Source organism: Marmota marmota, unplaced genomic scaffold (assembly GCF_001458135.2).
Source record: "Marmota marmota marmota unplaced genomic scaffold, marMar, whole genome shotgun sequence".
Taxonomy (NCBI): Eukaryota; Metazoa; Chordata; class Mammalia; order Rodentia; family Sciuridae; genus Marmota; species Marmota marmota.
In genome coordinates, this window is record NW_026000057.1 from 10,152,772 (window position 1) to 10,174,941 (window position 22,170).

At 40.6% G+C, this 22,170-nt stretch overlaps 1 long non-coding RNA gene across 3 annotated transcripts in view; it reads left to right on the forward strand.

The window, feature by feature from the left end:
* Window positions 1-2,992: 2,992 nt before the first annotated feature.
* LOC125619768 overlaps window positions 2,993-22,170 on the forward strand; it is a 53,502-nt gene continuing 34,324 nt past the window's right edge. For 2 of the 3 annotated variants that reach the window (XR_007351351.1, XR_007351353.1), the window contains exons 1-3: window positions 2,993-3,797; window positions 4,221-4,336; window positions 11,859-11,944. This is a non-coding gene — a long non-coding RNA (uncharacterized LOC125619768). The remainder of the gene's footprint in view (window positions 3,798-4,220; window positions 4,337-11,858; window positions 11,945-22,170) is intronic. The other variant, XR_007351352.1, reaches the window with a different exon arrangement.

Genomic DNA, 22,170 nt, shown 5'->3' on the forward strand with positions numbered 1-22,170 from the left:
TGTTCCATGAAAATTTCCCAAAGCCTAAGGTGATCACGTCTTCAATTCCACAGTGACCTTCTTCCTGGAAATCACATTTCTTTTCCTTTCGAGTTGTCTCCTGACCCCATCATATACACAGAGCTTGGTACATCTGCCCTTTCAGAGGTCTCACAATCATCCTTGCTGGTTTGAGTTTCATCTCTTTTTCAATTCAACCTTCTAGTCTCTGCTTGATGGATGACTTTTTCCACAGTTACTGAGTGCCTGTGAGCACTAGATCCTCCACAGAAACAAAGCAGTCTTTCCTCTTGGAACTTAGAGTGTACTGGGAGAAACAAGCAAAAACAAGTAAGCAAAATAAATACAATTTTGGCAAGTTTCAGAAGGAAACAAATAGGATTTCCTGTTAGAATGGTCAGAGAAGATCCCTTTGAAAAGTTAAGTAGAGATCTGAAGCAGGAAGAGGGCCAGTTTGGAACAGGACAACTTATATAGCTGGGGCATCATAAGCAGGAGGCTAAAATGGCATGAAATAAGATAAATGTGGTTGCAAGATGCCAGGTGGAATATGGCCTTACAGGTCCTGGCAAGGGGTCTGGCTTTTATTTAAGGTGTAATTTAAGTCAGAGTTTCTGGCACATGCCTGTAATCCCAGCCATGGGACGCTGAGGTAGGAAGATTGCAAATTTGAGGGCAGCTTGGCCATTTAACCAGACCATCACACAAATTTTAAATTTTTTTAAAACCTGGGGCTGTAGCTCAGAGGAACTGTGTCCCTAGGTTCAGTCTACAGTATTCACAGTATTCACTCCAAAGTATAATTTGAAACCATTGAAAAGTTTTCATCTGAAAATTGATATGTTTGATTTACTTTTATTTATGCTTTACTCTCTCCCTTTACTTACCAATTTTCAAAGGAATGAGTGGATTTCTTAGGATCCTTTATATGTAAATTTTATGATCAGTTTGTTGATATCCACAAAATAACTAGGTGGGATTTTGATTAGAATTACGATGAAACTATAGATCAATTTAGGAAAAATTGACAGCTTGACAGTGAGTCTTCCTATCTATAAATATGGACTCTCCACTTATGAATAATATCTTTGATTTCTTCTTTTCTTCTCCTTCTTCTTTTTTGAGAAGGGATCTTGCTCTGATGTCCAGGCTAGTCTCTGACTTGTGAGTTTAAGGGATCCTCTGACCTCAACCTCCTGAGTAGATGGAACTACAGACCCTTTCCACCAGACCTAAGTTATATCTTTGATTTCTTTCATTAGAGTTTTATAGTTTTCTTCATATAGATCTTGAATATGTCTGTCAAATATATGCCCGAGGGTTTTTGTCTGCGTGTTTTCATTTCTTGGTGCTAATATAGATGGCACTGCGTTTAAAGTTCAAGTTGATTGCTAAGCAAACTTTGTACATTAACCTTGTATCCTGAAACCTTGCTACCATCACTAATGAGGTTTTTTAAACATATGATTCTTTGGCATTAATACCCTGCAAAGAATAATGCCTTTCAAAGCTTTTTATTTTAAAGGACACCATTATTAATGAATGGATTTAAACACTTTGATCGGTTTCAATCTTATGCAATTTTTAAATAACACTTCAATGACCCTTTTTTGGGCCAATAGGAGTCTCTGTAAGTTGCCTCCTGAGTCTTTTCGATATAACCTCAGTAATAATAAACTCCTTCACTGTTATCTGATATGACAAGATGTTCCAGGCTAATCATAATCACTTTATTCTCCAAGAAGCTCAGATTCCTTTTATTTAGAAGTCACAATTCTGGGCATTATTTTAAAACCATTCTTGTTGTTCTACAGAGAATGGAGTAAAAGAAAGCTGAGGGAAACCGGAGGAACTGGTTCAGAGACATGTAGCAGTCCAGGTGAGAGAAAGTGGCATCTGGACCTAGTTATTGACAAAGATCTGATGAGCTGATTTGAAATAGATTCTCAGAATGCAGTCAAAGAACTTGCTGTTGGATTACACATGGAGAATGGAAGGACATTGAAAAAAGGATTCAGGGACAATGTCTATATTTTGTGGGAGGACTGGTAGGGAATATCATTATCAGAATAATGAACATTCTGGAAAAGATTTAAAGTGGCATATTAAATCCCTGTTTCAAAACCCCAGGGGCCTAAATTTCATTTCAAAGATACTGATGGGGAGCAGGGGATGTAGTTCAGTGGTAGAGAAGATGTTTTGCATGAAGGAAGTCCCCAAAAAGTATAAACAATGTTTCCAAAAACTTCATAAACTTATAACTATGTATTCTGTATACTCCTCCAGTCATTGCTGACTATATCTACAATTTAACAGTTGCAAGCAATATGTTCAAATAGCTTGATGTTCTGTATTTTTTCCATGTAAACAATTTGAAACTTTGCCTTTAAAATATTCAATCATTGCCAGGAGCAGTGGCATAAATCTGTAATCCCAGTGTCTCCAGAGGCTGAAGCAGGAGAGTCACAAGGCCAAAGCCAGCCTCAGCAACTTAGCTAGGTTCTAAGCAATTTATGGAGTTGCCACTCAGGGGTAGAGCGCTTGCTTAGCATGTGTGAGGCACTGGGTTCAATTCTGAGCATGGCATATAAATAAATGAATAAAATAAAGCTCCATCAACATCTAAAAATTTTTTTTTTAAAAGGCAGAGGGAGGAGTGCTGGGGATGTAGCTCAGTGGTTGAGTGCTCCTGGGTTCAAACCCTGGTACAAAAAAAAAAAAAAAAAAAAAAAAAAAAAAAAAAAAAANTCAGTGGTTAAGCACCCCTGTGTTCAAACCCTGGTAAAAAAAAAAAAAAAAAAAAGAATAAATAAAAATAAACATATAAATAAATCATGCTGACGTGATGATTTATCTAATCATTTTATTATTGGGGGTATTTGAGTTTTTCCCAATTTTTGATTGTTGTTTCTTAGTTAAGACTCAGTTGTAAGCAATGAAAAGTGTGATTGATTCTTTTTTTTTTTTTTTTAATTTTTTTTTAGTTGTAGTTGGACACAATACCTTCATTTTTATTTGGTTTTATTTTTATGTGGTGCTGAGGATCCAACCCAGTGCCTCGCACGTGCTAGGCGAGTGCTCTGCCGCTCAGCCACAACCCCAGCCCCCAAAAGTGTGATTAATTCTAAAGATAGAGGGGTATTCCATGGAGTCAAAGGGCAGAAAAGCAGGTGAGAGTCTAGAAAGAACCAGAAAACTGTCAGCCCGCTCATTTTCTGTGTTTCTTTTGGTGAGTCTCCTTCATTCTTTTTCTCTTACCCTCCTTACCTCTCCCTGTAGGGAAAGGGGGCTTCACAGTTTCCATACTCCAGCTTTTATCAGATGCAGTTATTCCTGCTTACAAGTTGAGACCGGGAGGTGGGACTGTCCCACACAGGTGTGGCTGCCGGGGCCCCGCCCCAGTGGATGGGAGGGGGGAGGGGTCTGGAGGAGAGGGGCTGGCTCCTGGGCCGGGCTGACCCCTGCAACCTGTTATTACAATTTGGATAATGCTGCTGTGAGCCAGTGTGTAGAGGTGACCTTTTAAAATTTGTTCTTATAGTAGGTTCTTCAAGGTAGACTTAATGGGTCTCAGAGTTGGACCAGTTTCATGATTTATTCCTCTGACAGTGTGTTGATTGTTGTTTCTTAGTTAAGACTCAGTTGTAAGCAATGAAAAGTGTGATTGACAGTGGCTAGGACCTGCTGAGGACACAAGAGGACACAGGGCGTTGGGAGACACCGGTCTGGCAACTCCCAAGGAGCTCTTCCTTATCGCCACGATATGCTTTTTTACATCATTGCCTCCTCTACCCTCAGTAAGTGCTAGAATGAATATGCTCTCTTTAATATTTTTTGGATCTTCCCTAATATTTATTGAACAGAGAAAATGAGAGAACTAGCCAACCCAGCACTCATCACGTAGTATTTATCACGTTCTTAACGGAGGTTATGCAATTGCAAATTAATTTCTTGCCACAAATAAATACCCTACAGCCTCATCTTTCTTAGGGATCCCATTTTCCAACCCTTCTAAATGTTTTTACTGGCCTCTGCCACCCTCTCTAATTTCCCTCCTTAGACTGAGGTTCTAAATACTTCCTTTCCCTAATACAATACTAAGAAATACCCATTAGCATGAACTCTCCTCTAACTAAAAGATTTCTTTCAAGGATATTGATTACCTAAATACTTTTTTTTTCCTTCTTCTTCACAGAATTACACTGTTCTTTCTCATTCAGATCCAGAATTTGAATCTACCTTTGAATTCCTTAATTCATGCCTTTGGGAACTGCACAGGAGTCAGTGCAAGATGGCAGAGGGTGGAGGGAAGGACTAAATTTCCCCATTGATACAGGTTAGTGGCACGGGAATAAGACCACACAAAAGGAAGAGGGAGAAGAAGGTATTAGCCAATAGAAAACTTGGAAATATCCACTTAGAAGAAATGACAGAGTGTAGCCTCTGAGCAGGCAAACTGGCTTCTGAAACTCAAGGTCCTGACTGGGCAAAGTAAGCATGAGGTCCAAGAGGGCCCAAGGAACAGAGAGAAACAGCCCAGCCCAAGGGACAGAAGGAGAAGCAGAGAGGTTTGATCCCATATTGAGAGAAGTATTTGGTTCCAAGCATTGAAGGAAGTGTTTGGCATGTGTTTTCAATACATTCTATTGCCAAAAAATTTCCCTTTTCTTCACTCCATTGCAGTGTCTTCATGTTGCTTTAATTAAAATTGTGTAATTCACAAAGGCACTGTCAGAACACGACTCTTGGTTGTAAGTCAGAGATCTCATCCTTCTGTCTAGTTTTTAAATACAAGCTCTGAGGGCTGGCATGGCCTGGTAGGTGTGTACTCATCCACAGCAAAATTGCATTCTGCAGGTGCCATGGCTGGGGCTGCAGCGCAGGCAGGGACAGTGTTGCCTGGAGGGTCCCACAGTTCCTAAAACTGTTCTTCCAGACATAAAGGAGGACAGAAGTTCTTTCCTGATATCATTCATTGTTTTACACACTCCAATCTAGTGTTAAGGATACAGAAGAAATGGTAGTTGCTTTCTGAGTTTGCAAGAGGAAATGCGAAAAGCAAATGAGTAGTTGGAGAATTGTCCTGACGTTTACAGAATGAACGGGCGTTGATGTGTAATTGAGGGACTTGCAACTGTTAGAGGAATGTTCTTCCAATGCCTTGGAGGGAGGGTTGGGCATTTGTTTTAAAGAATTTAAAGAATAGCAAAAGCTACTCTAGCAGTTCTGGGAGAATCACCGTGGACAAACATTATAGAAGGCAGGGAGAGGGCAGGTGTATAAGAATCAATGAAAAAAAAATGTGGCATATATACACAATGGGATATTACTCGGCAATAAAAGAGAATAAAATCATGGCATTTGCAGGTAAATGGATGGAGTTAGGGAAGATAATGCTAAGTGAAGTTAGCCAATCCCAAAAAAACAAATGCCAAATGTTTTCTTTGATATAAGGAGGCTGATTCATACTGGGATAGGGAGTAGGAGCTTGGGAGGAATAGACAAACTCTAGATAGGGCAGAGGGGTGGGAGGGGAAGGGAGGGGGCATGGGGTTAGAAATGATGGTGGAATGTGATAATCATTATTATCCAAAGCACAGGTATGAAGACACAAATTGGTGTGAATATACTGTGTATACAACCAGAGATATGAAAAACTGTGCTCTATATGTGAAACAAGAATTGTAATGTATTCCACTGTCATATATAAATAAAAAATAAGTAAATAATTTTTTAAAAAAGAATCAATGAGTAGCTGGGCCCAGAGACACACACTTGGAATCCCAGTGGCTGGGAGGCTGAGGCAGGAGGACCATGAGTTCAAAGTCAGACTCAGCAATTTAACGATGCCCTAAGCAACTCAGTGAGATTCTGTCTCAAAATAAAAAATAAAAATGGACTGGGTATATAGCTTAGTTGTTAAGCACCCCTGGGTTCAATCCCTGGTGTGTGTGTGTGTGTGTGTGTGTGTGTGTATACACAAAACAACCAAAAAACAGAATCAGAATCAATGAACAGCTGTCTTTCAGGGAGCATTTAATTCAAAACAAGATAACCACCCATTGTGCTGTAAAACAGATATCTTTAACAAGATTCCCTTCCCTACCTCCTCCTTACCTATGCATTTTCAGACTGTTAGAAAGTAGGATTAAGAAACAAGGCAAAAACTCAGAATATGGTTTGATCCCATTTGTCAGTACCAAAGAAAGTACTGGCATGTGTTTTCAATACATTCTAATTACCCCAAAATGCCCTTTTTCCTTCAACCTATCATGCTTTCCTTTGTGTTGCTTATTTAAAAATTGTAAAATTCAAAAAGATTGGGGCTTGCTCCAACGTATATGGCCAAATTCCTCGTGTGGTTGGAGAACTGTATGTGCTCTGGTCTTTGTTAGTAACTACCCCGTGCCAAATACTTAATTCTTAGTAAATATGAAGTGGTGTATGTGCTTTTGTGTTCTTGGCTACAAATTATATGACCGGACATATTCTAAAATTTTGCACTTTTGGGCTAATGAGCTTTTTGTAATAATGAATTAAAACAGATTTATATTTGAATGCTTTCTTTGAAATACATGGAAAGGGATTCTAGGATTTTCTAAGCACTAAGGAAATGTGGTTCCACAATGAAATTGTGTCCAATGACAAACTGAAGAACGTTTTAACCATAAACTCCACAAGTGGAAAGAGAATTTTTTTCACTAGGCAAGTCTCAAAGGAGATATTTATTATTAACAATTTTAACAAAAATTATTCCAGGTAATGCAAGATAAACTGAATCCATCAAAATGAACACATTGAATGATAATGATAATTTAACTAGATGGGCTATAATTTTTCAAAACAGTGAACCTCAACTCATATTTAGTAGGGGGTTTTTTTGCTTTGTTTTGTTTTGTTTTGTTTACTATGTTACTGACCTAGTTTTAGACATGGAATTAACAAACCCCAGGTCCCTAGGAGAGTAAGAAGAAAAGTTACTTGCTTATATTCTGCAATTTATTACACTAATTTATGGTCCTTCAAGCCTGGGCAGGGGATGGGCCGTTCTTGTTTTATTGAAGAAACTTTTTGTCCTTTGTTGGGGTTGTTTCCAGCTATTTAACAATTGACTCTAATAGAATCTTATGAATAAAACTAATGAAAACATGAAGAAATGAACTCTAGAGACCAAACATACAGTAGCTTATTGTTCAGTCCCCAGAGAATAGAAATACCTTCTCTAACAAGGTACAATGGTGCAAACAGGAACTAACACTCGGGTTTCAATGCACAAGGCATTCGGGGTCAGGAAGAGGCCAGTGTTGCTGACCTTAATCAGGTCAGTATGATCACGCTCCTAAAACACCTAAGCCACAAGGTAAATGCCTTTCAACTCTTGGATGAGCTCATGTGATTATTCAAGTTGTTTTATGAGATAAACAAATTGCCAAAGCTAGTTCTTTGTCCTTAGACCCATCTCAATATATTTTTGGAAGGGACTACATGCAAGTAGTTTTCTCTTTCACTAAGGCCAATGCTTATTTGGCCTACTCTCTTGAATCTTGGGGCATATACCGGAAACTTGGAAACCTGAAAATGAAAAGTTGGTATACTTAAAATACCTAGTTTTTTTTTTCTTTTTATTTCTCTCACTTTCCCTCTCTCTCCCCCTTTTGTTACTATTTTTTAAAAATTTTTAGTGGTTGATGGATCTTTATTTTATTTATTTATATGTGGTGCTGAGAATTAAACCCAGTGCCTCCCACTTGCCAGGCAAGTGCTCTACCACTGAGCCACACCCCCAGCTCCTCATTACTATTTTTTTTTTTTTTTTTGCTCTTAGGGTTAGACCTAGGGTCTATGCATGCTAAGCACACATTGTATCACTGAACTATATCCTCAGCCCACATAGATGGCTTTAAATTACAAAACTCTTTAATATATCAAGTCTTTTGTTATTGTTTTTTTTAATATTTATTTTTTTAGTTTTAGGTGGACACAATATCTTTATTTTACATTTATGTGGTGCTGAGGATCAAACCCAGTGCCTCATGCATGGTAGGCAAGCACAATCCCAGCCCCCATCAAGTCTTTTACTAGAGTTTCAATCATAGAGAGACTCAGGGCAAATGACTTGAATTTCCTGGGTTTTAGTGTCCTCACAAAACAATATGAGGGTACATTGGAAGGCATGGAGCACACCTATAATCCCAGCAGCTCAGGAGGCTGAGACAGGAGGATGGTGAGTTCAAAGCCAGCCTCAGCAATGGCGAGGTGCTAAGCAACTCAATAAGACCCTTTCTCAAAAAAAAAAAAATGGGGGGCGGGGGTGGTTAGGGATGTGGCTCAGTGGTTGAGTTCCTCTGAGTTTAATCCTCAATACAAAAAAAAAATTAAAAATGAGGGTACACGTAATTAGAGTTTATCTAAGTGTGTCACCCAGGCCATTGGTAGTATATGAAATGACTTTTGGTGGTTCATGGGTAGTTGTGCATGCTAAGCACACATTGTATCACTGAACTATATCCTCAGCCCACATAGATGGCTTTAAATTACAAAACTCTTTAATACATCAAGTCTTTTGTTATTGTTTTTTTTAATATTTATTTTTTTAGTTTTAGGTGGACACAATATCTTTATTTTACATTTATGTGGTGCTGAGGATCAAACCCAGTGCCTCATGCATGGTAGGCAAGCACAATCCCAGCCCCCATCAAGTCTTTTACTAGAGTTTCAATCATAGAGAGACTCAGGGCAAATGACTTGAATTTCCTGGGTTTTAGTGTCCTCACAAAACAATATGAGGGTACATTGGAAGGCATGGAGCACACCTATAATCCCAGCAGCTCAGGAGGCTGAGACAGGAGGATGGTGAGTTCAAAGCCAGCCTCAGCAATGGCGAGGTGCTAAGCAACTCAATAAGACCCTTTCTCAAAAAAAAAAAAATGGGGGGCGGGGGTGGTTAGGGATGTGGCTCAGTGGTTGAGTTCCTCTGAGTTTAATCCTCAATACAAAAAAAAAATTAAAAATGAGGGTACACGTAATTAGAGTTTATCTAAGTGTGTCACCCAGGCCATTGGTAGTATATGAAATGACTTTTGGTGGTTCATGGGTAGTTGTGCATGCTAAGCACACATTGTATCACTGAACTATATCCTCAGCCCACATAGATGGCTTTAAATTACAAAACTCTTTAATACATCAAGTCTTTTGTTATTGTTTTTTTTAAATATATATTTTTTAGTTTTAGGTGGACACAATATCTTTATTTTACATGTATGTGATGATTAAGTTCTATATTTACTGAGTCTATTAAACCTGTGATGTTTCTGAATACTACAGACTATTACTGCTTAGAAAATTGGGTATTTAGTTGTTTTTTTTTTTTAAATCAAATCCGCTTTTTTTTCTTAATCAAGTAAATGACAGAAGCATGTAACAAAACAGTGATGTTATTGTTTTAATGAATAACACTTAGGAAATATCAGACGAAGGCTAGAGATGCAGCTCAGGGGTAGAGCACTTGCCTAACAGGCCAAAGTCCTAGGTTCAATCCACAGCACTGGAAAAAAGGAAAAGAAAGAAAACATTAGACTGATAATCCCTAAGGAATGTTCTAGCTCTAAATCTAAAATGTTTATAATATTTTAAGCCTTTCTTCCAAACTTCGCTCACATTAACCTCAGTAGAGAAGCCAAAATTAAATAAAGCAGATGAGGGCTAAACAGCAGAAGAGGAAAGGAGGAAAAGGAAAATGCTTGCATAGGTCCTAGACTCCATAATCACTCAGGAATTTAAGCAGGGTTTGAAGTATGTCCTTTGATTTTGACACAGAATTTTCACACACTTGTCTAAGTAACTAAAAAGATTTTAAAAACCTCATTTTGAATTATAAATTCTGTATGTTCCAAAATATTTGTATTATGACTAACACCGGTGGGATTTTTTTGGAGGTGGGGTACTAGGGATTGACCTCTGGAGCACTTGGCCACTGAGCCACATCCCCAGCCCTATTTTGTGCTTTATTTAGAGACAGGGTCTCACTGAGTTGCTTAGCGCCTCGCTTTTGCTGAGGCTGGCTTCAAACTGGTGATGCTCCTGCCTCAGCCTCCCAAGCCACTGGGATTACAGGCATGCGCCACTGTGCCCGGCAACGCTGGTGTTTTAAAAAGTTGCAAACTCTGTTCTGGTTGTCCTGTAGCTGCTTGTTGGAATGGTGACACAAAAGTGACAACAGTATACGTATTAATTTATTAACTGGGTGTCCAGCAATGGCTTTGTACTTTATAAATTTTATACTATATAATCCTCACAACAATCCAACAAATGATATATCATTTCCTCTATTTCCAGGTTAAGAAACGGCAATCCTTGGAGGGTCCTAACTTATTCTCTAACCCAAGGGCTCACAGTAGTCAATGATGAGCAATTTTTTGAAATATTTGTTTTAGTTGTTGATGGACTTTATTTTATTCATTTATTTATATGTGGTGCTGAGAATCGAACCCAGTGCTCACACTTGTGAAGCAAGCGCTCTACCAAGAGCCACAACCTCAGCCCCAGTGATGAGCATTTTAAAAAAATGGCTACCCAGTTGAGTCTAATTTATAAGCACTGGCATTTTCTTTCTTTATTCCTTCCCTTTCTTTCTTTCTTTCTTTTTTATTTTTGTTCCTGGGGATTGAACTCAGGGGCACTCAACCACTGAGCCACATCCCCAGCCCTATTTTGTGCTTTATTAGAAACAGGGTGTCACTGAGTTGCCTAGCACCTCACCATTGCTGAGGCTGGCTTCGAACTCGTGATCCTCCTGTCTCAGCCTTCTGAGCCACTGGGATGACAGGTGAGCGCCACCTCGCCCAGCTATACTTGCATTTTCCGTAACACAAGTTTTATGTAAGAGTTTTAAAGAAACATCCCCCCACCCTGCCCCCATCTCTATAGGAAAAGAAGAGGCCACTGGGCTTGACCAAAAAAACTTTTGGAAGAACTTTAATTCTTAAAGGGTAGGTCAGAGACTTAGGCTGAAATAGTGGGTCCAGGGTGGGTCAATTCAAAGAAATAAGCAGTTATTCTAGAATTCTGTATCCGTCTTCACAGTGGATGCCGCATCCGAGCGTCCCTGGATTGAGAATCCGTCTGCCTCTGCAGATAACTACTCCTGCCAGGGTGAGAGCCGGCACCATTCAGGACTGCAGTAGCTCTTCCTTCCCACAGCTTCTCTCTCTGCTTCCCCAGGAAGAGTCTCTTCTCACTGCCCTCTCCACCAACTGTTGCCTTCAAAGGAAAGTGACCACACCATTTATCAATGTGCAAAGCACTTCTTGACTTTTCCTCCCTGTGTTAGTCAGTTTTCTGTCACCACGACAAAATACCTGAGACAATCAACTCAAAAATAGAGAAAATTTTATTTTTATTCAAAGTTTTGGAGTTTTTAACCCATGGTTGCTTGGTGATGTTGCTTTGGGCCTGTAGTGGGAGAGTACATCATGGAGGGAGCATGTAGCGGAGAAGGCCATTCACCTCGTGCATCCATTAAGTAGTGAAAGGGCACACCCCGGTGACCTAACTCAGTCATCTAGTCCCACCACCTAAATGTCCCCCACCTCCCCATAGTGCCACAGGCTGGTGACCAAGCCTTTAACACATGAGCTTTGGGGAACATCTCAGATCTGAACTCCAGCACTCCTCTTTAATCATCAAGGAGTCTTCTTTGGAATCCCAAAAAGACCAGTTATCCATTTCCCTTTCCTCGAGAATTCTACCATCCAGAAACAAGGTGGAAAGATCTGAAGCTAGAAATTACATCTGCAAATATAATGATTAACCCTCTGAGAAAAGTTTTAGATAAATTGGCTTTTTTTTTTTCCAATCAGAGTAAAAGAAGCATTTATCAAGTGAGAATGTAAAACTGAAGACATTTATGGTGTTTGGAAAGCAGTCCCAGTCTGAGGATGCTAAGGTGAGAAGGAAGCTACCTCTACACATATCTTATTTATGACTTTGTAGCTTTATCTGTGCTGGTCAGCTTTCTGTTACTGTGACAAAATACCTGAGATGAAAAGTTAAAAGGAGGAAAGGTTTGTTTTGCTTCCTGGTTTCAGTCCATGGTCAGCTGGTTCTTGCTTTTGGGCCTGTGGTAAGGCAGAATATCATGGTGGAGAGCAGGTGGTGGAACAGAGCTGCTCATTTCATGGTGGTCAGGATGCAAAGAGATATTCAAAGGAAGGGGCTGATATTCCTTCCAGGGCTATGCCCCCAATGACTTAACTTCCCCCTACTAGGCCCCACCTCTTAAAGATTCTACCACCTCCCCACAGTGCCTTGGATGGGGAATAGGCCTTTAACACATGAACTTTTGGGGGACATTCCAGACTGATCCCGGAGCTTCACCTTAGGCAGGTGTTCTGCATTTTGGCCCCGTCCTTGCACAGCCTGCTGGGAAGCAGGTCTTAGATTTAGAAGGAACATACTGAGAGAAAAGTAGGGTATTGGATGTCCCTGGGGGAATTCTTTCCACTGAATTGATCTGGGTGTCACAGGGCCACTTAGTGCCTCTACCCAAATGCAGACCACCTCACCCTTTCTCCAAACTTACATATTCTACTTGAACCTTTTCTATTTCATTAAAAAAAAAATGCTGCAAGTGCTCACACAATTTGTTTTGTGACCCACAAATGGGTCATGACCTACAGTTTGGAAATTACAGCCTTGTGGTGAGGATGCAGGACAAAGCCTTCTGGATACATTCTTTGTCTACAAATGACAACTTGTGGCTCCCTTGGAAAATTGCTTTCTGGGTGCCCTGACCTAGTCCTCTAGTCCCTGCTTTTGTCATGACTCTGACCTAGACTTCCCTGGCTAAGGACAGCTGCCTTTGTCCTTTGATGTTGTCATTAGGCCTCCAGCCCCAAACTCCACCCCAGGCTTCCCGTGCAGGGATTCCAGCCCTTGAAATGAGTGCGTGCCCTCACGGGAAGTGTAGCTTCAGAGCCTCATCAGATTGCTGTTTTAACGATTCCAAGTTTCAATCCAACTTTGAAAATTCAGGATGTCTTTGGTACAGTTTATCTTAACGCCACACACAAGTGACTCCAAGTACTAACGTCAGAACGATCCATTACAAGATGGGTTGAGATTGAGAAATGACAAAATTACATTTTTGTAATCTTTTTTGACATCTGTTTTATTCTCTAAGATAAATAAAAACTCAGAATTTTTCTTCAGAGTTTTTATTCCAGGTTGTATTATTTATCTGTGGCTATTTGATTAGTCATGATCTCCTCTGCTGGTTCTAAGTTCAAGGAGATCAACACTGTTTATCTCAATCCCGGTACGTAGGACAATACTTGGTACATACTAGGTTTCAGTAAATATTTGCTGAATGACTAAGTGAGTGTTCTTTTAAAAAAAGACTTTCTGTAAGATTTATTTTTTTCCCACCAAACTTTGAACTTTCTTTCATGTCTTATAAGCTAGAACACTGAATGTGAATTTGACACTGAATCTCATGACCCTACAGGTTTAGATTATCTCTAGGGTCCCAGTTGGGGTATTAACTCCCAAAACACATCAGCATCTAAGCTTCAAGTGTGGCACTCTCATAATAATATCTGCCATCAATTGACACTGCATAATAACTCCAGGAGGTGAGAACTCTTATTATCTTTCATTTTATGGAAGAGGAAATTCAGGATTGGAAAGACTTGATCTAGGTCTTGCTAGACTATGCCACCTTTACTTTATAGCTCTTTCATGAACATCTTGTCTAAATCCAAAATATGTTTCTTCTCTACATCCTTCTGAGAATCTTTTGTTCAAAAGCAGCATTGAGAAATGGTGTGGAAAAGGAGAATGAGTTTTTAAATCGACTTATTTTAAAAGGAAATGCGGATGTCATAATGGACAGGTTCCTTAAAGATGTTTATGCCCATTTTGAACATGACATTTAAAACTATGTCTTGTTTTAATGCAAGTAAATGACCATCCTTTCAAATAACATCACTCCTGGCTGATCTTAGATTATATTCTTTCAAACATAAGTGGATGTCACGGTAACTAAGAAGTAGCTGGTTCCAAAATAAAACAAATAATGAGAAAGGATAAGAAATAATAATTTCACTATAGAAAAAAATTTTAAAAAAGGATTTGCCCTAAACAGCTTTTTAAAGTTGAAAAGGGAGATTTTGCTCATCTGCAATTCTAAGAATAGTTTTTATCTTGGAGCATGGAAAGGGATCTTGAAATTCGTTTGAATCTGAAAGCCCTGCGCCTCTTATCTTGTCAATATCCTCTCATTGAGTGGGGAGAGTGTGCCTGAGGTGTTAGAGGGGCTCAGAGGAGGTGGTCTGAGTTTTCTAAATTCTGTAAGAGCCATGGCAATGTTTATTACTTTCTCTCAGAGTGATTTTCATTTCAAAAGGACATACAGCAGAGCAGTACAGACCCTGTAATTCAAATTAGAAATCAAAATAGGGCTGGGCTGGGCATGGTGGCACATGCCTGTAATCCCAGCAACTGGGAGCCTGAGGCAGGAGTCTCACAAGTTCAAAGCCAGCCTCAGCAACTTAGCGAGGCTCTAAGCAACTCAGTGAGACTTTGTTTCTAAATAAAATATATATTTTAATATATATATTAAAACAGCAGTGGCTCAGTGGTAGATGACATAGCACGCATGAGGCACTAGATTCAATCCTCAGCACCACATAAAAATAAAATAAAGATATTGTGTCCACCTATAAAATAAAAATAAAATATTTTTTAAAAGGGGAGAACTGGTGGTGTGGCACAGTGGTTAAGTACCCTGGTTTCAATCCCTGATACAAAAAAAAAAAAGACACATCTCAATATTGTTCTTTCTCTCCCAATTGATTATTGTAGTAAGCTCATTTAAGATTGCCCAGCAATGAACAGTGGTCACCTAAAGCATTTAATAAGTGCTTATTAAGTAGAAACTGATCTTAAGAGAGTCCTTCCTCCACGAGCACCGGGCTAAGGCTGCTCTTGCCAACACCAAGAGGCCAGTGTGGGTCCACTGTCGCCTGTCCACTTTCCATTTACGCCTTCATCCAGGCCACCTCTGGTCTCTAGAAGGATTTGGTGGGCAGGATGGGGGGTGGGCGGAGGCATCGATACAGATGCTCTTCAACTGGCAATGAGGCCACATTCCTGTAAACCTATCGTTAACTTGGAAAAGGTTTATGTAAAAACTGCCCATAATAACCTAGCCTCTCTGAGCCCCCAAGCATCGCTGTTCAGCGACAGTGTGCTGTGGAACATGGGTCACTTCCCCTGGCAATCACGTAGCTTTAGCTCTCTGCCTCTGCCCAGCACCTGCACAGAGCATCAAAAAAGATCAAATTCAAAATTTCAAATATGATTTCTACTGAATGGGCACATGACTGTCCCACCATTCTAAAGTTGAAAATCATAAATAAGGGACTGTCTGTAATTCAATATCAAAGACTTAGCTGATAATATTAAGGTCACTCGCTGTCCCCTTAATGTCTTTCCCCAGCTAGTTCAGATGGGGCTTAGGCAGCTGCCTGGAGAAGCAAACCCACAGAATCAAGTTTCCTGTAAAGTCCAACAGGAAAATTAGTAGATAATGCTGTGGCCCTTAGATGGCCAACTCTGACACTTCTGTGAGGAAGCTGTTAGGGAGCAAGGTAAGGAACAGATTTTAGAGTTACTAGGAATGCTTATTTTACAACAGTAAGGAACAGTGGGAAAAGAATTATACAAGAGCCAGGTGTGGGGGTCCAAGCCTGTAATCCCAGCAGTTTGGGAAGCTGAGGCAGGAGGATTGCAAGTTCAAGGCCAGCTTCAGTAACTTAGGGAGGCCCAAAGCAACTTAGCAAGATCTGTTTCCAAATAAAAAATCTTAAAAAGGGCTGGGGATGTGGTTCAGTAGTTAAGCACCCCTGGGTTCAATCCTCTGTACCCCACTACAAAAAAAAAAAAAAAAGAATTACACAAGATAATGAGGGACCTGTTATTGTTCTTCCCTTGCTGATTCATCAGGTGACCTGAGGATATTTATGGCCCATCTGCTCTGGGGATTTCTCATCTGCAAAAAAAAAATGTACACCTGTTGAGCAGAAACTACAGAAACTTGAGTTCCTTTCTTTCTATATCACGTGAAATAAAGTTTTTCCTTTCATTCATGTGTTAGTTTTCTATCACTATGACAAACTATCTGACAACTTATAAGATTGACCTTGGCTCATGGTTTCAGAGGTTTTGGTCCATGGGTGATTGGCTCTGCTGCTTTTGGTCCTGTAGTGAGGAAGAACAACATAGCAAGGAACATAGATAGAACAAAGTTACCTACCTTATAGCAGCTAGGTAGTAAAGAGAGAAAGAAGATACTGGGGTCCCAGTAAACCTCAGTAACTTAATTTCCTTCAATTAGGCCCCATCTCTAAAGGTTCTACAACCTCTCAATAGGCAAGCAAGCATGGTCATTTTAAGCATGAGGACGTTTAAGATCCAAAGCATAACAATTCATTTTAGAAAAAAATAATAGTGCCATAATAAAAAATCACGATTTTTAAAAACCCATGCAAATATAAATCTAAAAAAAAAAAAACTCCTTCATTTTGCTTGCTACCTCCCACATGCACGGTTCAAATATAATTGCACTTATAGTGTACATACATTTTGTGCAGAAATATTTAACAGTAAATAAATCCACCCACTAGTACAAAAACCTGTTCTTTGATCTGTTTACTGAAATTTACTATATATATGTTGCCAAATCCTTTATCTTACAAGTTCTGCATGACTTATTTTCTTTCTTCCAGAAATAAAGGATCTTACAGGATATTAGACATTTTGCTTAACTTTGGGACTTTGAGACTTGTGCTTTCAGTGAGATTCATTTATTTATTTATTTTGTGGTGTTGGGGTTGAGCCCAGTCAGTGCCTTTTTCAAGTGCTCTACCACCAAACGACAGCCAAAGCGTCTCTCATGTTTTATTTTGAGACAGGGTCATACTGAATTGCTCAGGCTTGCCTCATGAGTAACTGGGATTAAAGGCACATACCACCATGCCTGGCAGTCAGGGGGATTTTACTTGTAAACTAAACTTTATACACAGTTGGACCAAACAGAACTTTTATTTTTTTTTTTTCTCACTACTGGGGATTGAACCCAGAGGTGCTTAATCACAAGCCACATCCTCAGCCCATTTAAAAATGTTTTATTTAGAAAGAGGGTCTCATTGAGTGGCTTATGGCCTCACTGCTGAGGCTGGCTTTGAACTCAAGATCCTCCTGCCTCAGCCTCTCAAACCGCTGGGATTACAGGCATGCCCCACTGTGCCTGGCCAAACAGAACTTTAAAACCAAGCTTCCATGTGGCTTTCCCTTCTACCACTGCATTCAAGCTTCTCCTCTGGAAAGGAGGGAGCATCTCCACCTCCCGGGTACTGGTCAGCCGGCTCCTCCTGGCCCATATTCTCCTAGTTCCCTTCCTGTTCTCAGCTGTTTCCTCTCTGGCTTCTTTGCTGGCCTCTCCTGCGCAGCACAGTTCTGACATGCTGGACTTCTCCAGTGCTCTCATCTCTTCTTTCACATTATCCTCTGCCTACGGCCCTTCACCTGTTTTCGCGGGTTTGAATCCTTCTCCAGACCTCTCCTTGAAGCTCATAGACCAGCTACTCGCCTACTTGTCAAATGGCCTCCCTGGCAATTTCCCCTGTTCAGAAGTGAAGGTGCTGGTGGGAATTATCACAGAAGAGTCATTAGAGCAAGAACATCCTTAAAAATTCAGAGGAGTGCTCCTCTGCTGCTGTTTATGGGAAAAGAAAATGTCAATCGTGATGTTAGCCAAGGCTGCTCTTGGTCAATTAGCAGTAGCAGTAAAGAAGTCATTTGATGTGATCCAGTAAGTGACAAAAGGGTTTCATCATCATGCAACTGGTTCAGATTAGATGTTCAAACATCTGGGATTCTCAGGGTTTGGGATCATTCCTGGTTTATGAAGAGCACATTCAAAAACCACATCTAGCTTGAGGGCTGGGGGGGGTAGCTCAGTGGTAGAGCACTCACCCAGCACATGCTAGGCCCTGGGCAGATACCAGCCTCCACCTCCAAAAAAAAAAAAAAAAAGATGATATGGTTTGAATTCCTTCCATTTTTCCATTTTGTTAATTTGCTAGTCAGTTTTAAAATCATATAGTACAAATTAGTTATTAAATGTTTTAAATGTTTTGAAAGAAGAAGAGTGTTCAGCAAGTGACATTATAGAAGTAGAAGGTTAAGTTTATAATATTCCTTTATTTTCTGTAAAAAAAAAAAAGTGTGCAACTTACCATGATGGCAGAGATAGAGGGGAGTATTTATTGTTTGAATTATCATTCATACATAGTGTTTGTATGTGTCTTTGCCCACAGCATTTAATTAGCATGTGTCAATCGGTCAAGGAAGAAATGGCTCAAATGTATAACCAGGGCAAAGGGGAGCTTGCCAGATCAGCAAGTCCTCCCAGAGCCTCTTGGATTTTCTTTCAAATGAAATAACTCTCTTAGGGCTGGGGGATGTGGCTCAAGCGGTAGCGCGCTTGCCTGGCATGCGTGCGGCCCGGGTTCGATCCTCAGCACCACATACAAAGATGTTGTGTCCGCCGAAAACTAAGAAATAAATATTAAAAAATTCTCTCTCTCTCTCTCTCTCTTAAAAAAAAAAAACAAAACTCTCATAGCAGAAGTAGAGTGAGTGTGTGTGTGTGTGTGTGTGTGTGTGTGTACGTGCAAGCCCACACACTAGAGAGCAGCTTTGGGTTTGGTAAATTGAAATGTTACCGACCCACGAGAGCACAAATGCCCAAAGTAAGACTTGAAGCTGAATAAGTCCTCCGTAGAAAAGGACTGAACAGGCCGGTTATGTGGCCTGTACTCCCAGCAGCTTGGGAGGCTGAGGCAGGAGGATCAGAGTTCAAAGCCAGCCTCAGCAGCGAAGCCCTAAGCAACTCATCAATACCCCATTTCTAAGTAAAATATTTTAAAAGTGCTGGGAATGTGGCTGGGTGGTTCAGTACCCCTGGGTTCAATCCCCACCCCTGTAACAACAAAAAAAAGGGTAGAGCGTATTGACCATGTATGAAGCTCTGGATTCAATTCGATTCCAATTCAATTCCAAATTTAACCTTTATTTTGGTTGCTGTTGTTTTTTATGTGGTGCTGAGGATCGAACACAGGGCCTCACCAATGCTAGGCAAGTGCTCTATCTCCAAGCCACAACCCCAGCCCGACACTGCAGATATTTAAAAAAAAAAAAAAATTGAATAAATAGCAAGACCAGAGTGATGATATCAACCATGACTTTTTTGGAAGGATGGGAGGTGTTTTGTTTTTGTTTTGCAGGAGTACAAAAAACAGACATCATAAACCTCCCCTTGCCCTGTCTGAGAGCTTGCCAGGATCACTGGGCACAGAGCAGAGAATCAACTGAGAGAGAATTTCCTGGGTCACAGGTAGCGGCTGCAGGCACGGGCACCGTGGGTGTGGACAGAGGACCCGCTGGCCTCCTGAACCCACTCATACGAATCTGGCCCATGACAGAAAGGCAGTGGATGGAGCTTCTGTTCTTCAAGAGAGCACTTTGGGCAACTGCAGATGGAGAAAGAAAATTAATGAAAAGCCTTCATGCAAGGAAATAACCATTTTGATGACAGCAAGCACGGATGCAGAACAGCACGAGGCCTAGTGGGGGATTCTTAATGGAAACATCAAGGGAAAGCAAAGAAAATCCTGGGAGGCCCACACGAGCCCAGCGACCTCCGTGAAATTCAGTTAAGAATCACATTAAACCCTCAGCGAGGGGGATCAAAGGTTAATACCAGAGCTCCTCGTTTATTTTATAGGCGTAGCACATATAAATTTTGATTAAGTTAACTGTTTGGTTCACTAGTTTGTTAGTTGCCAACCCAACTCAGTCAGTCTCTACTAACTTGGGGGAAGGGGCTCTTTATAAGGAGCTAAAATTGCTTGGCACGGTGGCACACACCTGTAATCCCAGGGGACTGCATGGGAGGACTTGCCTCTTCATTCCAAAGGAGTGAGAACTGAGCCCAGAGTTAAGGGAACTAGATTTGAATTCATGATAACTGCTAGCAGCAGCTGACTGAGTAACCCTGCTCAAGGGTCCTGTCCGTTCCCATCGCTTCCTAGCCTAGTTCTGCTGACAGTCGGCTCATTCTCACGCCTTCCCTGGCTTGGTTCCACCTGCTCCCACTCTCTCCAGCTCATCCACTCTTACCCTCTGCCTGGAGCAGCTCTATGAGGCTAGACCCATAAACTCACTAGAACTGGGACCTCTTTCCATGGAAGCCATTGTCAGCTTCAAACGATCTGAGACCTTGCTCTTCTTCTGTGTCTGCTCCCACCTCCCGTATCTATGAAGTCCGCGATTCTTTCAAGGCTGAGAACAAATCCTGAGTCCACCAAGAAGCATCATCAGAGCCTCTTAGAACATTTCCTCTGCCCTGAGAGTCTTCTGTGCATAAGTCTCTCTTCCCTGCTCCTCCTGGGTGGTAGGTTCCTCAAAGGAGGGATCAAATCTGTCACAACCCCTAGCATTTTGCTTGTTGAATCTGTTGAGTCGCTTGAACAAAATTATTCTCACCAGGTTTCGATTAAACACATATTGCTGGGATAAGTGCCAAAGAATTTCTGTTTAGGTTGTTTAATATATAAATAACACATTCTAAGTATTTTTAAAGTCCCTCTTGAAATGTAATTCACATGCTATACAATTCACCATTGAAAGTCTACAATTCAGTGCTTTTAGTATATTCACAGGGTTGCACAACCGTCGCCATAACCATATTTAGAATAGTTTTGTCTTTTCAAGAGAAACCCTGTGCCTATTAACAATTGTCTACATTTCCACTTACCACCACCCCAAACCCAGCAGCCTCTGGCAACCACTAATTTACTTTCTGTCTTTACAAATTTGACTATTCTGGACACTTCATAGAAATGGAATCACATAATATATGGTCTTTTGTGATCTAGGTTTTATGTGGTTGAAACATCCTGAGATTTTTCTTTTTAAAAGTTTAGCTCCTTTAAATAAATCTCTGGCAAAATCCACTCTTGAAGGGAGAAGTCATCAATTAGGCAGAAGGAACATTGAGTGACCTTTTTAAGGGGATTTGTATTTTAAAGAGAATAACACAACCACCACACAAATAAATAACTCGCATTTAAGAGGAAGAAGCTTGGGGAGAATATAAAACGCATCATGGGAATAGCTGTCCCCTCTACAGGCTGACTCTTGCCTCTGAACTCTTGATTTTGCTACATGCACTGCTTGGAAGAATTATTGAGTTCTTGGAAAAGGCCAAAATTAACCGTGTACCGTGTCATTCATAGAATGAGGGAGAGTTTTTCAATAACTCTTAAAACAGTTTCTGAGAATTCTTCAAGTAACAAGTAGAAACCTTGATTACATTTCAAAGGTGAGCATGATTTTGTGTGTAGTAGTGGAAACTGAACCCAACAACACTCGACCACTGAGCTACATCCCCAGCTCTCTTCCTTTTTTATTTTGAGACTAAGTTGCCCAGGCTGGCCTTGAACTTGTCATCTTCCTGCCTCACCTCCTAAGTCACTAGGATTAGAAGTGCAAGTTACTGCCCTTGCCTAAGATGAACATTGTTTGATACTTAAACTGTCCTCCAGTTGGGGTGGATCTTGCTCTTGCTGGTGGCCTGCTGACAGTCGAAAAGAAGTTGCCATTGTTGGCACAAGCCCAGACCTGTTGGGGCTATTTCACTGAGATGTGGGCCTGGTTGGCACCGATTATGTGAGTTCCCAGGTCATTTACAGTGTTTTCTGAAAGTGTACCTGTTTCTGGACTCAGGTCTGGCAACTTACCACTTAAAAGCCAGTATACTTGGGAGAGAAGAATTGGAGGAGGGAGATCAGTTTTATTCAAGGGCCAGCAACCTGAGAAGATGAAGGGGCTATTGTTCTCGAAGCTTCATCTTCAGAAAGGGAAGGAGGAGCAGGAAACAGTGGGTAAGAAGGCTCCATGCCGAGGGGGTCTTTTTCACCCAGAGCCTGTGTTTCCTTTTCTTCTTCTCTGGCTGAATCATCAAAATAGAACCAGTTCTGATAGTTTTGTTTTATTTTTATTTTATTTATTTATTTTTTGTACCAGGGATTGAACTCAGGGGCA